The sequence below is a fragment of the Anabrus simplex genome, chromosome 8 (genome assembly GCF_040414725.1).
Source record: "Anabrus simplex isolate iqAnaSimp1 chromosome 8, ASM4041472v1, whole genome shotgun sequence".
NCBI classification, from domain to species: domain Eukaryota; kingdom Metazoa; phylum Arthropoda; class Insecta; order Orthoptera; family Tettigoniidae; genus Anabrus; species Anabrus simplex.
The window spans coordinates 90,333,470-90,349,782 of record NC_090272.1 but is presented as its reverse complement, the minus strand read 5'-3'; the positions used below and the strand labels follow the sequence as shown (position 1 = coordinate 90,349,782).

Sequence of the window (16,313 nt, the reverse complement as noted above, 5' to 3'; positions counted from 1 at the left end):
ATATTCATGGTCTAAAATGGGTTTCAAATTTATAAAGACCAGAGGGTCACAACTGTATCCAGGAATTGAATGGGAGGCTACAAAAATTATTTAATATTTTAATGACAAAAAATGGTAGGCCTAAATTGTGAACAGAAAAGAGTTTAATTTCACAATTGAAGACTTTTGGAAGTAATTTTCTTTTTTCAAGCTGCTTTACGTCGCATCGAGACAGATAGGTCTTATGGTGACGATTGGATAGGAAAGGTGTAGGAGTGGGAAGGAAGCGTCCATGGCCTTAATTAAGGTACAACCCCAGCATTTGCCTGGCGTGAAAATGGGAAACCACGGAAAACCATCTTCAAGGCTGCCGACAGTGGGGTTTGAACCCACTATCTCCCGAATACTGGATACTGGCCGCACTTAAGCGACTGCAGCTATCGAGCTCGGTAGTAATTTATTTTACGTTCATCATGTACAGTCAGATTCCCTATGACTTTTTCTTCTGCCACTTTTACCACACCTGTGGGGTCGCAGGTGAGCACTGTGCGTCATATGTGGATTTGGCCCTGTTTTACGGCCGGCACCCTGTCTGACCCCGACCCTATATGGAGGGATGTAATCACTGTTGCGTGTTTCTGTGGTGGTTGGTAGTGTAGAGAGAGAGAGAGAGAGAGAGAGAGAATGTGTGTGTGTGTGTTTTTTTTTTCTTTAAAATATGAATATAAAGATGAAAGTGTTGGGATAAATACCCAGTCCCTGAGCCAGAAGAATTAATCAGATGCAATTAAAATCCCAGCCAGGAATCGAATCCAGGACCCTCTGAACCGAAGGCCTCAACATGAACCATTCCCTGAGACTAACAAAATTTTAGTAATAATAGAAGAAAGTTATTATGTTAGTAGGAAAAAAACCATTTTTATTTCAAATTAAAATTGAAAACTAAAGGTATATTTCACTAAACTAGCATATACTGTATATTTATGAATAATCTTGTGGCATAAAATAACTTCTTCACAGTAAGGTATCCTTATTCAGTATGAAATTTGGAATGATCTGCTGCGTTTACTGTACCAGGAATGTCCACTTCAGTATTTGTGGTTTCAGGTCTTAGAAGGTGAATCTGTAGCGGTTACTTAACTGTGCAAGAACACACTTTCACCTGTGTACTATGTGTCTTGCCAAACTTTGATGTAATTTTTGACACTAAAATGTGAACGATTTATATTTTAATGAATGATGCATACTGTAGATTGAATTAGTGTAATTTTTTTAAATGACTTCTCAAGCCAAGACAAAAGCCTTGTGGGCTGCCCATTGGAAACCCCTGGTCTAGAACATTACTGGAAAAATGTATTTGTAATTTATCAGTGTTTAAATGGAATACCAATACTATCAGCCCAATATCTATCCTGATAACAGACTATAGAAATGTGTAGAAAAGGCAATAGCAAGTTTTCATTTTTCATGCATACTGCTCCCCTTATTCCAGTAAAAGTAGGAAAATGGTTTCCTTAGGAAATGTTGAAAGATGCCATACTGAATAAGTAATAAAGGAAAACATGATACCCTCAGTAACATTGCATAGCATCTATTCCCACTTACACATTTTTATACCTTGCAAATCATTCAACCTTCCTAGCCAGTGCATGTGGAATTAAAAAAAAAAAAGAAAAGGCATCTCCCTGTGGATCGGATTCCACATAAAATTGTGGATGTCTCTTGGCTGTTATCATGATAACAGTCGACACAAAGCTACAAGCTTGCTTGTTTTTCATTTGACCTTTATTGGATCGGCTGCAAAGGTTTAAAACATATTCCTGTATTATCATATAATCCTTATAATTATACTAAATGGAGATCAGTAAATATGAGAAAGTAATGATGTCTCAGTGTATGAAGCAAGAACCTTTGTTTCAAAATATTCTCTTGCCGGGCTGAGTGGCTCAGACTGTTAAGGCGCTGGCTTTCTAACCCCAACTTGGCAGGTTCGATCCTGGCTCAGTCCGGTGGTATTTGAAGGTGGTCAAATACGACAGCCCCGTGTCGGTAGATTTACTGGCACGTGAAAGAACTCCTGCGGGACTAAATTCCGGCACCTCGGCGTCTCCGAAGACCTTAAAAAGTAGTTAGTGGGACGTAAAGCAAATAACATTGAATTATTGATTCAAAATATTCTTCGCCCAAAGATGCTCTTAGTTTTAAAATATTTTGCTAAATAGAGTAGAAGTTAATCATCTTCCATGCCTTCCCTGACTAAACTCTGGATCTATGAAAATGGGCAGGATTTAAATTTAAAATTAACTGAAGATATCTTTAGAACTGTGTTAATTCCCAAAGAAGAAAATTTGTAGCATTTCAGTAAGTATCAATTTTGACAATCAGTAGATTATGGTGTCACTGGCAATTTCTTTCATATAAAAGTTGGAATATGATGTGAAGCTCAGAGGACCCTTCACTAGACCTGTATTTATTGTAATACTGTGTATGTCATATTTAGGGCTACAATTTTGATGAAAATTCATCTTACTTTTTTTTTTATAACACACAAACATTTTATTTACAAGTATTTACACGCTTTGTGATAAACGGAGTATTTTTAAGACTTTCCCATTCTTGTATCACTGAAAACCTTCAGTCTGTTGGTGCGATGTTAAATCACTACCGAACAATTACGACATATTTCTCGTAAGAGCATTTTTGTTCATTTTTTAATTTGGGGCATTTTAGTCAAATTTTGTTTAGAAATCCACATTAATGCCATGGGATTTTTTAAATTTCCATATATATTTTAATGGTTTTTTCTTCACATTCAGTATTTCCACTTGAATGTCCACCTCTATGTAATGGACCAGTCCATTCACCTATTTGTTAAAGATTTGTAATGATATGCTCCAGATGCAGTGTTCTATTTAGGAAACAATTCTCTCTCAAAGCAGTAGGTGACATTGAATTAGTGACCTGCAATATTGGGTGTTTTCAGTTGAGTTAGAAAGGACATTTTCTGTATACAAGACTCTAGCTGACATTAGTCAGGCTTTCAGTTTTTTTTTAAAGTGTTTATTGTATACTGCAACTCAGTAAATCAAAAGTAACAACTGATTAGGAATAATTGTTGGAAACTACATCAGTTCACATTTGTGCAATCATTTAGATTAAATTGCGACAAAATAAATAATATGGTATACAATCTTCTATGTTGGTACTTGAATTTGGTTATGAATATGATGATTATTAATTACTAGTCTAATTAATGCCAAGTTCACAACCTCTTTTGAGTTGAAGAATGTATATTTAGGTTGCTTTTTATAATTTTTGAAGGATTTTTAGGTCATAGGTGCCATATGTAAAGGGCATTTTTTGATAATTTATAGATCATCAAAATCCTGATCCTAGTCATAATACATTGAATTGCACTTCTTGAATGTACCCTATTTTATTTGTAGCCATGTCATCATACCAAAAGTTCTTCAGGCTGAGATCAGACTATTGGAAGGATGCAAATTTCCTTTATGGCCAGGGTCTAGTCTACTTTCACTTCAACGCCTTTCAGTGGTGAGTGATACACTTGCAATTCCTGTATCTTCATTTAATTTAAGTGTCTGCCATGGTAATACTTGTGGTGTGACATAGTTCTGGAACTCCTTCTATGTGCTTGTTTTACCTCCTACTTCCTTTAACTGTGAATTAGACTAATGATGTTCTTCAAATGAAAAGTGTACATTTTATTTTCATAGCTGTCAAATAAATCATGTTGAAAACTAATTGATATAAAAGATCAATTGTGCAGAGGTTCAAAAATGTTTGCAGAATAGACTAATGTTGAGATATTTCTAGGTAATTAGGCTTGCTTTCTAAGGGTATTTGGAAATGTTAATCAGATCTAGATTAAACTTCAGTTTCCATAAGGTTTCAGAGTGGCTTGCTGTTTGCAAATAAGCATGTGCAAGTAGGGCTGCCAATATGTCTAGACTGGAATACACACTCTATCCACTATCCCCTCATCCCCCTCCGACTGCTTGCAGTGACCTTGACTCTTGTCTGGATCTCCCAGCACAGGCCGCTCATCAAATGTGTGCTCTTATTTATGTTATGTTAATTCTCTTTCAGAAATGTGTGATGAGGACTGCAGGATAATAATAGTTTTACTGTGAGGTTTTCAATATTTTATTCGTCTAAGTGTATAAACTGTCCTAAATATGTGTGCACTGAATGGAGAGCTTATCATTAGAGATGGTCGGTTTTTGTACCTGTAATCGCGATAAATATGAAGTGGCCGAATGTAATATATACACAAATATGGCTTTTTCTCGCTTTTTAGTATAAATGTTTCTTTAGAAACCGTGAAAACGGTTCTTAATTCCTGTTAGGAAATTTTCACCTTTTTACTTGAATAAATGTTATCTTTCAAAGAGAAATTATAATTTTTGTTGGAATCTGTGTTATAAGAATAATTTTAGTGTGTTGTTTTCAATATTTTATTCATCGAAGTATATAATATTTTACCCGAAATTTCTCTCGGGCAGCTTGATTTACTGTTGCACTGCCAACGATTCTTTGTAGTTGTGTCGATGAATACTAATGTACCGGTATTTATTTATTTCAACAATTTTGGTGAAAATTGATTTCATTCATTCTTCCTCTCGTCTTTTAGTTTAGCTATGTTTTCTTCTAACGTATCGTTTATTCTTCCGTCTATCATATTTAGTTTAGTCCTTATTCTCCATATTAGGGACCGATAACCTTAGATATTAGACCCCTTTAAACAACAAGCATCATCACATATTCTCCACATTCACGTTTCCATTGTCTTACGATGCCTGTAATACTTGCGTTGAAATCTAAACGAAATAACGATTTGGCAGTGTTTTATGTGCGTTGTAGTTTCGTCATTCGGGTGGAGCTTTCTCAGCTGAAGAAATTACATTAAATATGATTTCCTCCCAGATCCCCCCTCCTGATTATCAACGTCCGTAAGTTCATTCTCCAGGCTCCTCTGTTACTGTGGCCCACATTCTGAATGACTGGTGCTTGGCCTCCAAAATTCGTATTAAATCACGTATACTTTCCTTCGCGGCTTTCTGAGATGATGACCACTGTTCAGTTCAGCGCTTGAATTTTATAGAACAAGTTTGTATTTTCATTTCCTTCTCGCAAAGAAACGTTTTAGAGAGAGACTCCTTTAAAGTTTGTTTTTTATTTCACGATAGAGTTGGGAGCATTTACCTGTGCGATCAATGTACTTTTAAATAATAATTTCTACGAAACAAAAATGACTTGATTGCCTTGAAAAGGGGCGTGTTCTAGAGATGTGAGGAAGAGTAAAAAAAAAAAAGCAGCCCGGTCATGTCGAGCAGCCAGACAGGTTGATGACCTTTTTCCGGTTGTTGGCACGTGTTAACGAAACATTGCACTGCAGCTAGTTCAAGGTTATCCCGCGAGGTAGCGCGTGAGTACTGCAGTGCGAAGTTTTGCCGATAGAGAGCGAGAACGTGATGTACAGAGAACGAAAACCGATCTGTGCCGTGCCGGTGCTATGCATGAAGTTAAAAAAAAAATTAATGCAGATTCCTTTCGTCCTGACTGATATGTAATGTTAATCTTTAGTTTCCTGCAAGTAAACTATTTCATCATGTGTGTTTAAATCTGAAGTAAACTCCCCCTTTAAATGTTAATAGCTTTCTTTGCTAGCTGTCGAACTTCTTGTTGACAGGATAGCTTTTTTATGTAGAGAGGGAATGCGCTCAATGTGCATTTGCCCTCTTGTTTGTCTTCACTGTAAACTTTCTTCATGGTGATGTTTTTTTATAATTGAGTAATGCTATCTAGCGGAGGGGAGTGGCAACAAGAGACAAAGCAGTCACACTCAGACTCAACAATATTCGTTTGGCTCACCATTATCAGCCTGTGTTAGGGATGGGATTGTGGTGCCGGTAACGGTGTTGAAGAAATCCTGACAAATTTTAAATCACCGTCTTAATTCCAAATATTTGATTTAAATTGCTATTGCTGTATATAAAATTTGCTTGAATACCGAGTTCTATGGGGCTATCTTCGTTGAAAGAAGTTTTGAAAATAAAATAAAAAATATTGATAAGTTTTGGATACTTACGACACCATAGGCCACCACCTTTTCTTTCCGACTCAGTGATATTAAGGCCTGGGCTTCCAAATCTCTCTTCCATGATTCATTTTTTCCTCATTCTTCGTATTATCGTTCCGTAGTGTTTTCTTCTCATGTCAGTATCTTCCTGGTCAATTAGGGATAATGTCCTCGCGGTTTTTCAGCTTATAAAAATCACAATTGTCAGCTAGTTCTTTATTATTATTATTATTATTATTATTATTATTATTATTATTATTATTATTATTATTGTTATTATTATCCCACTGTCGGCAGCCGTGAAGATGGTTTTCCGTGTTTTCCCATTTTCACACCAGGCAAATGCTGGGTCTGTACCTTAATTAAGGCCACGGCCGCTTCCTCCTTCCCTATCCCATCGTCACCATAAGACCTATCTGTGTCGGTGCGACGTAAAGCCACTAACAATTTAAAAAATTTCTTTATTATATGGCTGATCAGTATTTCCTCATCGGCGATGCTCATCGTTTATAGACTGTCAAAAATGTCACGAATATCTCAATTGTTATTCTCGTAGCTCGAACAATAAAAATGTATCAGACATAAAAATTGAAAAATATTCTTTCTTTCTGTCTTAATCTGCTTACCCTCCAGGGTTGGTTTTTCTCTCAGACTCGGGGAAGGATCCCACCTCTACCGCCTCAAGGGCAGTGTCCTGGAGCATGACACAGGGGGTGTTGGGATACAACTGGGGAGGATGACCAGTGCCTTGCCCAGGCGGCCTTGTCTGCTATGCTGAACCATGGCCTTGGTGGGAGATGGGAAGATTGGAAGGGATAGACAAGGAAGAGGGAAGAAAGCGGCCGTGGCCTTACGTTAGGTACCATCCCGGCATTTGCCTTGAAGAGTAGTGGGGAAACCATGGAAAACAATTTCCAGGATGGCTGAGATGGGAATCGAAACCACCTCTACTCAGTTGTCCTCCCAAGGCTGAGTGGACCCCGTTCCTGCCCTCGTACCACCTTTCAAATTTTGTGACAGAGAGGCTGGCAGCTAATCACACTAAACACCCCACCACAGAGGCAGAGATTGAAAAATATATTTTCTATAATACAGTAGTTATGTACTCTTTTTAGATATACGGTCATTAATATTTCTGAAGATATTTGGAAGTTGGTGGACCTTTTGTCACAAATCTATATATATATAATAAGAGTTTTGTCTGTACGTTGCTCAGAAGTTGAAAAGAATGGTATTTCTGTATCGGTCATGCCCACAGTAACAAGGAAATGCACTTTTTACTTTTCCGTAATATCTGCCTGTTTGTTTGTATGTATATATGTAAACGCATCACGAGAAAACGGCTGAAGAGAATGAAAATCGGTATGTCAAGTCGGGGGATGAGCCACTACAATCTAGGCTATAAATCGTTTCATTCACGCTTAGTGAAATGGTAGTTTAGGGGAAGGCCTAAAATTCAATTCTCAAATATTTGTATTATTAGTGGTCCTACTGATAAATACTCCATGACTAAAGTTACATAGCATTAAATTTCTGATCACTTATGTTGTATACATTTTTACCGTACCGGCTATGATATCACAGATATTCATGAATTTCGATTTTTGTTGCTAAGTCCATATCAACGCCGAGCCACGAGAAAATGGGTGAACAGAATTTAATGAAAATCGGTATATAGAGTCGGGGAAGAAGAAACTATAGTCTAAGCTATAAACAATTTTACTGACCCTGGATGAAATGGTAGTTTAGGGGTAGGCGCCTAAAATTTAATTTTTAATGCCTGTGTTATTGATCCTATAGAAAAGTACTACATAAGAAAAGTTATAGAGAATACAATTTCCGATCATTTATGTTTTATTCAGTTTTACCATACCGACTATGATAAGAGTAGTATTTCAGAGTCGGAAGAAAACTAAATATAGAAAGCGCATGACATTGATCAACTATAACATTACATTGACCATTGTTTGTTGTGATTTTCTTTGCCTCTTATGGTGCCCTCAACTCCGATAGATGCGTACCGAGTATAACAGCCTGACTGAATATTGGCGGGAAATAGCTGGTGAGTTAGAAAACTTTTTTCTTATCATGCCATTCCTCTGGTTCATACATTGTCTGATACTGCTGGTACGTAACACACTGGTTCATCATAGTATTCCAGCTATTCGAACCCCACCCTGACGCGCTGCTTTGAATGAGCAGTGTGCACATTTGGCAGAGGCTCACTTAGTAATAGTAATATGACCTGGTCTAGAATTACAATTGAGGCCTATTTCAAATTATAGCGCCACAATTCACTAAATAATTCAAAATTCAACCCTGAAAAATGCCGTTTCTTAAGAAAAGCGTCTTTCTCTTCACTTTTATTAAATTCTACATTCATTTTATTCCAAACTAGCTGATGAACCCGTGCTTCGCTACGGAATTCTACATTTTATACAGAATTCTACGCTAGGTAGTATACATGTTGTGAGCAAGATTGTATTAAATTGCATAGCCTTTAACGTTACCCTAGAAACGCGACGGGGAAGTCACCAAACGTCTTTTCTCATATGAAGACTGTGTTAGGGAATTTTCATTGTAATGATAGGCCCGCTTGCCTACCATCAGTCACAACCAGGTTGGGGAGTTTTCATTATAATGGCAGACACTCTCCACCAGCCATTTTACATCCTCAGAAAGACTGTCTTAGTGGTTTTCCCAACTGAAATGAACATAGGTCATTGCAATGATGTCAGTAGGAATGGCGCGATTAAAAACAATGCTTTCATATGAAATACTCCATCAAATGAAAGACCACACACTCTCCACTTGTAACGAACAGTACTATGCTGGAATTCCAAAGCTGGAATGACCAAGCCGCAGACAGCTGTGATCGGTGAACACTCTTAGTCTTTTTTCCGTGGTGTGCGGGGGGGTGGTGCGAATAGTAGAGAGTCCCAGGGCAAAAATTATGCCCTTTTACTAATCTGTTTCCTAGGAGTACCCGATGAGTCGGAAAATCTCAATTCACTACATTGGCAATGGGAAAAATCTGACAATTTTTTCCTCCAAGCCAAAGGGGAAGCCCCCTCTTCACTGCTAATTTGGAATAAAATGAATGTAGCATTTAATAAAAGTGAAGAGGAAGAAGCTTTTCTTAAGAAATGGCCCTTTTCAGGGTTGACTTTTGAGTTATTTAGTGAACTGTGGTGCTATGATTTGAAACAGGCTTAAATTGTAATTCTTGACCAGGTCATACTACTACTACTACTACTACTACTACTACTACTACTACTACTACTACTACTACTACTACTACTACTACTACTACTACTAAGTGAGCCTCTGCCGTAAGTGCGCATACAGTTCATTCAAAACAGCGCGTCAGAGTACAAATCGAATAGCTGGAATACTATGATGAACCAGTGTGTTACGTACCTGCAGTATCAGAAAATGTATGAACCAGAGGAATGGCATGCTAGAGAAGAAAGTTTTCCAACTCCCCTGCTATTTCCCGCCACTGTTCAGTCAGGCTGTTATACTCGGTACGCAGTAATAATCCCATCTATCGGAGTTGTGCGGCACCATAAGAAACTAAGAACATCACAACAAACAATGGTCAATGTAAAGTTATTGTTGATCAGTGTTATGCGCTTTGGATATTGTAGGCTTCCTGAAATACCACTCTTATCATAGTCGGTACCGTAAAACTGAATGAAACATAAATGATTGGAAATTGTATTGTCTATAACTTTTGTTATGTAGTACTGTACTTTCCGATAGCACCAATAACATAGGTACCGGTATTTAAAAATTAAATTTTAGGCGCTTACCCCTGAACTACCATTTCATCTTGGGAAAATAAAATTATTTACAGCCTAGACTGTAGTTTCTTATTCTCCGACTCTATATAGCGGTTTTCATTAAATTTTGTTAACCCATTTTCTCGTGACTCAGCGTTGATATGGACTTAGCAACAAAAATACAAATTCATTAATATCTGTGTTATCAGAGCCGGTACGATAAAAATGTATAAGACATAAATGATTGGAAATTTAATTCTATATAACTTTGGTTATATAGTATTTATCGATAGGACCGCTAATAATATAAATATTCGATAATTAAATTTAAGGCCTTCCCCTAAACTACCATTTCACTCAGCGTGAATAAAATGATTTATAGCCCAGATTATAGCGGCTCATCCCCCAACTTTGCATACCGATTTTCATTAAATTCTCTTCAGCCGTTTTCTCGTGATGCGTGTACATACAGACAGACAGAAATTACGGAAAAGTAAAAAGTACATTTTCTTTTTACTATGGACATGACCGATACAGAAATACCATTCTTCTCAAATTCTGAGCAATGTACAGACAAAACTCTTATTTTATATATATAGATTAGCAGTGAAGAAAGGTTTTCTCCTCTGGTTTGGAGAAAAAGTTTGCCTCCAAGTCAGATAGATTTTTTCGCTGCCAGTGTAGTGAAATGAGATTTTCAGACTCATCGGGTACTCCTAGGAAACAGATTAGTAAAAGGGCATAGTTTTGCCCTGGGACTCTCCACTATTCGACCCCCTCCCCCGCCGAAAAATGACGAAGAGTGTTCATGGATCACAGCTGTCTGCGGCTTGGTCATTCCAGGTCTGGAACTTTGGACTGTCAGATCAGCACCGTAGTACTGTTCATTAAAAGTGAGAAAATGCGTCGTTTTTCATTTGATCGAGTATTTCATATTCCTTTTAATCGCGCCATTCCTACTGACGTCATTTTAATGGCCTATGTTCATTTCACTTGGGAAAACCACTAAGACAGTCTTTCTGAGGATGTAAAAAAGCAGGTGGAGAGTGAGTGTCTGCAATTATAATGAAAACTCCCCAACCTGATTGTGACTGATGATAGGCAAGCGGGTCTACCATAACAATGAAAATTCCCTAACCCAGTTTTCAAATGAGAAAAGACGTTTGGTGACTTTCCCGTCGCGTTTCTAGTGTAACATTAAGAGCTATGCAATATAATACAGTCTTGCTCACAAGGTGTACACTACTTAACCTAGAATTCTGTGTACAATGTAGAACTCCATAGTGAAGCACGGGTACATCAACTAGTAAATAAATAAAATGTAATTATTGTCAATAAAAGGTAAACGTGCAAGAAACATAAAAGATCGCAACTTAAATTTTACACAACTTTTATAAAGTACAGTTTTTTGATATAGCTAATATTAACAGAGAAATTTGACATTTCGAGTTTTGATCCCCCATATATTGCTACACCACTGTACACAGTTGAGACGGGCAGCACATACCCAGTCTGTAAACTTTCATCCCAATACTACTTCTGTAGTTGGTTCGCCCTAGTTATAATTTGGGTTTCTTATTGGTTACTTTCCTTCTAGACACCGAGGGAGCAATGGAATTTGCGTGTCCTAATAACAAAGTTGTTGTATTTTGCATCGACTTTTTAAACACATTAGCATTTAATTTATTCTTAAGACAAAATATAAAAGACTGATCATGAACCACAGCACAAACCTATATCCAAGTATATTTTGTTTTGTGCATAACCTGTGTTGTTGTCAGAGATCTTAGAAGAAGAAAAGAGAAAGGACAGGTAAATAACTCAACAATGAACTTTCAAATATTGATTCCCTTAAGGCGACACTCCAGAGATAAAAATCAATATTTTGGTCATTTTGGCAAAAAAAAATGTTACGACTGAAATTGAAAGGATTAAAGTTCTTCTTTCTTGTCACAAAGTTATTTCATTGTATTCAAGTAATTTATCACTTTAATAATGCTTTCTTTGCTAGTCTGCACACAGCAGAATTGGGCGTGGCATCTGCTGCACTGCTTTGTTAGGTAATGATGTCATTGTCATATATCCATTCAATCAAATATGCCTGTTCTTTGCAATTACACGTCCATGGGATGGACTAACAGCCCCCCACCCCTCCTCCCCTTCTCCCTATATATTTATACGGACTCAAGCTGTAAGATCTATCATATTTCTGAATGAATTTATGAAGCCTGTTACAGACTAATATTTCAGTACTCGACTGTCATTGAGCAACATTTTATGCTTGTATTGGTATTCCTGATGGTACTACAATAGTGCCGACAACTATAGTTTTGTTATTTTTGTATGTTTAATATTTTTGTGTGTTGTGGTGGTAGCCATTCTGTTTACTTTTGTGAAGTATGCGCGCAATTAACATCTTGTTTTGTATCAAGGTACTGTCATTATTGAAAGACAGTGTGCTGTAATAATTGATATTTTGTATCCAAGGGATAAACAATATGCCTAAACATAAATCAGCCTTAGCTAAACGACGAATTGCTGAACTTTTGATAGGAAAGAGATGGGGATCAGCTATTACCCAACAGGAGTCTCCATTGAAGAAATCAGGGACAAAAGATCATGAAATGTTATTGGAAGCAGATTGTTCTCATCAGGAAAGTGTCGCATCAACTTCAAGCCATGTATGTCCTGCACCTAATGCCAACGATCATGACATGACACAAACTACAATCCCCATATCTTCGATTCAGGAAAAGTTGCATTGTGAAAAACAAAATGCAGGTGAATAATTTTCCGTTCTTTAGAGGAGGAGGAGAAGAAGAGACAAACTTCCAGAGTTACCAGTATTCATACAGAAGCTGCTAAGAAAGGAGGGGAAGGAAAAACATACGATTCTGGTGAATTTTAGGTAATGAATCTGGAAGAAAATGTCACTTGAACTTTGCTTTAATTTTCCGGCCACCGGGCGAGTTGGCCGTGCGCGTAGAGGCGCGCGGCTGTGAGCTTGCATCCGGGAGATAGTAGGTTCGAATACCACTATCGGCAGCCCTGAAGACAGTTTTCCGTGGTTTCCCATTTTCACACCAGGCAAATGCTGGGGCTGTACCTTAATTAAGGCCACGGCCGCCAATTGTAATTTTTACATTTAAATCCCATTTTTCTTCCATAATATTAATCCAATTGTAAAAAAATTTGTATGGTATATGTATCACAGCTATATTAAGAAACCTGCATATGGAATATTTAATTGCAGAATTTTTCATGTAGTAGAGATTTTTAATTACAAAATTTTACAACATAAAAATTACACAGACTTTAGTATGATATATCTCCTTATATAAAATTATGTGCAGAAAAATCAATACATAATGCTTTTAAAAGAAGTATTATCTACCTAATAACAAATTTACATTAACATGTTAATTAAATTGCATGAAAAGAATGGAATAAAAAATTCAAAAAAAAAATTGGAAAAACTATTAATTGTGTATGCCCGCCCCGTGGTGTAGGGGTAGCGTGCCTGCCTCTTACCCAAAGGCCCTGGGTTCGATTTCCGGCCAGGTCAGGGATTTTTACCTGGACCTGAGGGCTGGTTCGAGGTCCACTCAGCCTATGTGATTACAATTGAGGAGCTATCTGACATTGAGATAGCGACCCCGGTCTAAAAAGCCAAAAATACTATCTGAGAGGGTTCGTCGTGCTGATCACACAATACCTCGTAATCTGTAGGCCTTCAGGCTGAGCAGCGTTTGCTTGGTAGGCCAAGGCCCTTCAGGGCTGTAGTGCCATGGGGTCTTGGGGGTTTATTAATTGTATATGAATGGAATGTTCCTCATATCTCTACTTTTATGTAGGCGATATTCCCACAAAGTTTCGTGAAAATCCATGCATTAGGTAAAAATATATTTTTATCTCCTTCAGACAAAATATTTGAAACCCCTAAATGATTGCCATGTGCTGTAAAAGTTGCAGGTCTCTCAAAATATTAATATTTAATTCATAACAAAGTAGTCCTATTAAAATATTACTTTTATGCTGCAAATGTCAGTTTCACATTTTCAGTAAAGAAAGTAAAAGTAAATTCACGAGCTGGGGACTAGGCTAATAATAATTATGCTATGGGTTTCCTGTCGATTTTAACTACTGTGGCTTTAGAAATCCTGAAGTGCTGGAATATTGCCCTGAAGGGGATCTTTAACATAAGTAAGTAAAGCCACTGGCACTGCTGTCTCCCATTTAAGTATATGAGAAAGTTACGATTGTGCCCGGCAGCCATTCTAGGGACTGGGGGTCACATTTCATGATCTCTCTCTCTAATAAAGTTAAATTTCAAAACGGGCCGATGACCTTCGATGTTAGGCCCCTTAAAACAACAAGCATAAATTTCAAAACCAAACCCCATGTCCTACCAAGCGACCGCTGCTCAGCCCGAAAGCATGCAGATTACAAGGTGTCGTGGTCAGCACAACGAATCCTCTCGTCTGTTATTCTTGGCTTTTAAGACCAGGGCTGCCATCTCACCATCAGATAGCTCCTAGTCCAATGCTTCCTGCTGCCTTAATCATATCAGCATTGAATTCATCTTGTCCACTTGCTTTACCTTTGGTCATTGCGTCACTGCCCTTTCAAGTTCCAACCATGCTATCGGGTTCTCTTCTTTTTCTCCATCTATTATTTCCATTTTCTTATCTCCTTCTTCCTCCAAGCAGTTATCCTCATTATAAAGATTTTCAAAATACTTTGCCATCACCTTCTGAAGACCTTTTTCGTCATGTAATATCGATCCATCTTCTCTCTGTAATGCCTTTATTTTTTCTTGATTTATTCTTTTTGATTTTATTAGTATGCATAATAGTTCCTGATTTCCTTGACTACCTTGCTCAGTTTTGTTGGTAAACTCTCACCAACATTTCTGCTTTTCTTCCTTGATACTCCTTTACTTATAGTTTCATTGTTTTGTATTCAACATGTAACCTTTGTATCTTATTCTCATCCCTCTGATATGTTTTTTGCTTTTTCTTATCCATTTCTTTCTTCACCTTGTTCCTTTGTTTTATTTCTTTATTTATTTTGTCTGTCCACCGTGTCTCCTTTCCCTCAAACTTTGCTTTGGTTTTCCCGGATACCTCAATTGCTGCTTCCACAAATGTCTGTCTTAAATAGTCCCACTCTTCTTCTCCACTTCGTATTTCCATGTTAGGCATCGTCCTTTTTATACAATCTTGGAATGTCATTCTTTTATCCTCCTCCTCCAATTTCCAAATCCTGACCTTAGGTTTCTTCTTCAATTCATTTTTAAGGATTTTTACTTGTTTTAATTCCGCAATCAATAATCTATGATCATCTGGCTGTCTGCTCGTCAATTTTGACGTTCCGTTTTACTCTTAGGCCCACTAGATGGCAGACCAAGTAAACCAAAACTCTCTTGGGTGTCTATGGCTGTGATTTAATGAATTTTGTCGGTTAAACACCAAATGTGTCACCAGAGATCTTTTACATGCGGACATCTTACAACGTGGAGTGTCGAATGGACTTTTTTCCGCCCTTCAAAAATCCAACTGCCCCTGCCGGTTTGAACCTGCTATCTTGGGATCCAGAGGCCGACACACTACCACTGATCCACAGAGCCAGCTACATAACTGCATGAAGCTAACTGAAAAGAAATACAAAATACACTTCACAAATAGTAATTAATGAAGTAAATAATATAAGATTTTGAAACAACAAATAAAACAGATGTGAACTGTCTGAGCTGAAAGAGAGACTGAAGTCTGGTTTAATAAGAGGTGTATTGACAACATAGCTGTGAGGATTTGTGTCGGGGAATAAAAACTTCCGTTTTGAAGCCCACTACCTTCATAAATAACCCCCTGCTGGGCAGGGAAGAGGCTGGGAGATCAATCATATGACAATTTCTTTGCGGCCGGCTGGCGATCTGTTGCCCGTCTCAACTATATTAACAAAATGATATATAGGCTAGGGCTCTTAATTAAGGAGTTTCAGTCAATTCTATTGAATTGATTTCTGTGATGTTCAGATATCTAAACAGACAGACATAAATTGAACTGAACATATTTGCGACCTTTGTATATCCAATCTGAGATAAATACTAAGTATGTGGCTGATATTTGAATTGTATAGACAAAAGAAAACTACTTCTTCTTTCTTCTTCCAATCTTAAGATCGCTAGGTGACATGCATGTCTTCCAAACATTTCCTTTCTTTGTACAACAGCTTCAAATGCCAGTAGGTTTGCTTCTCTTTAATGCTAAATTTCAATCTTGGTTTTCTATTGTTCCTACTACCTTCTAGCTTTCCTTCAAACAGGGTGGTGCACCAGTCAGAATGACGAATAGAAGTGGCAGACAGAGTTATTCCTTCTCCTGTTTAAGGTGTCAGCCAAGGTGTGTGTCTAATTTTCTCTTTTGAGAACATTCTCATTTGTG

The 16,313-nt window shown here is 37.5% G+C and overlaps 1 long non-coding RNA gene across 1 annotated transcript in view; it reads left to right on the top strand.

Moving 5' to 3' along the window:
• The first annotated feature begins 3,423 nt into the window (after positions 1 to 3,423).
• The window catches only part of LOC136878826 (uncharacterized), a 90,884-nt gene continuing 77,994 nt past the window's right edge, over positions 3,424 to 16,313 (top strand). Inside the window, exon 1 of the long non-coding RNA XR_010860846.1 lies at positions 3,424 to 3,534. This is a non-coding gene — a long non-coding RNA (uncharacterized lncRNA). The remainder of the gene's footprint in view (positions 3,535 to 16,313) is intronic.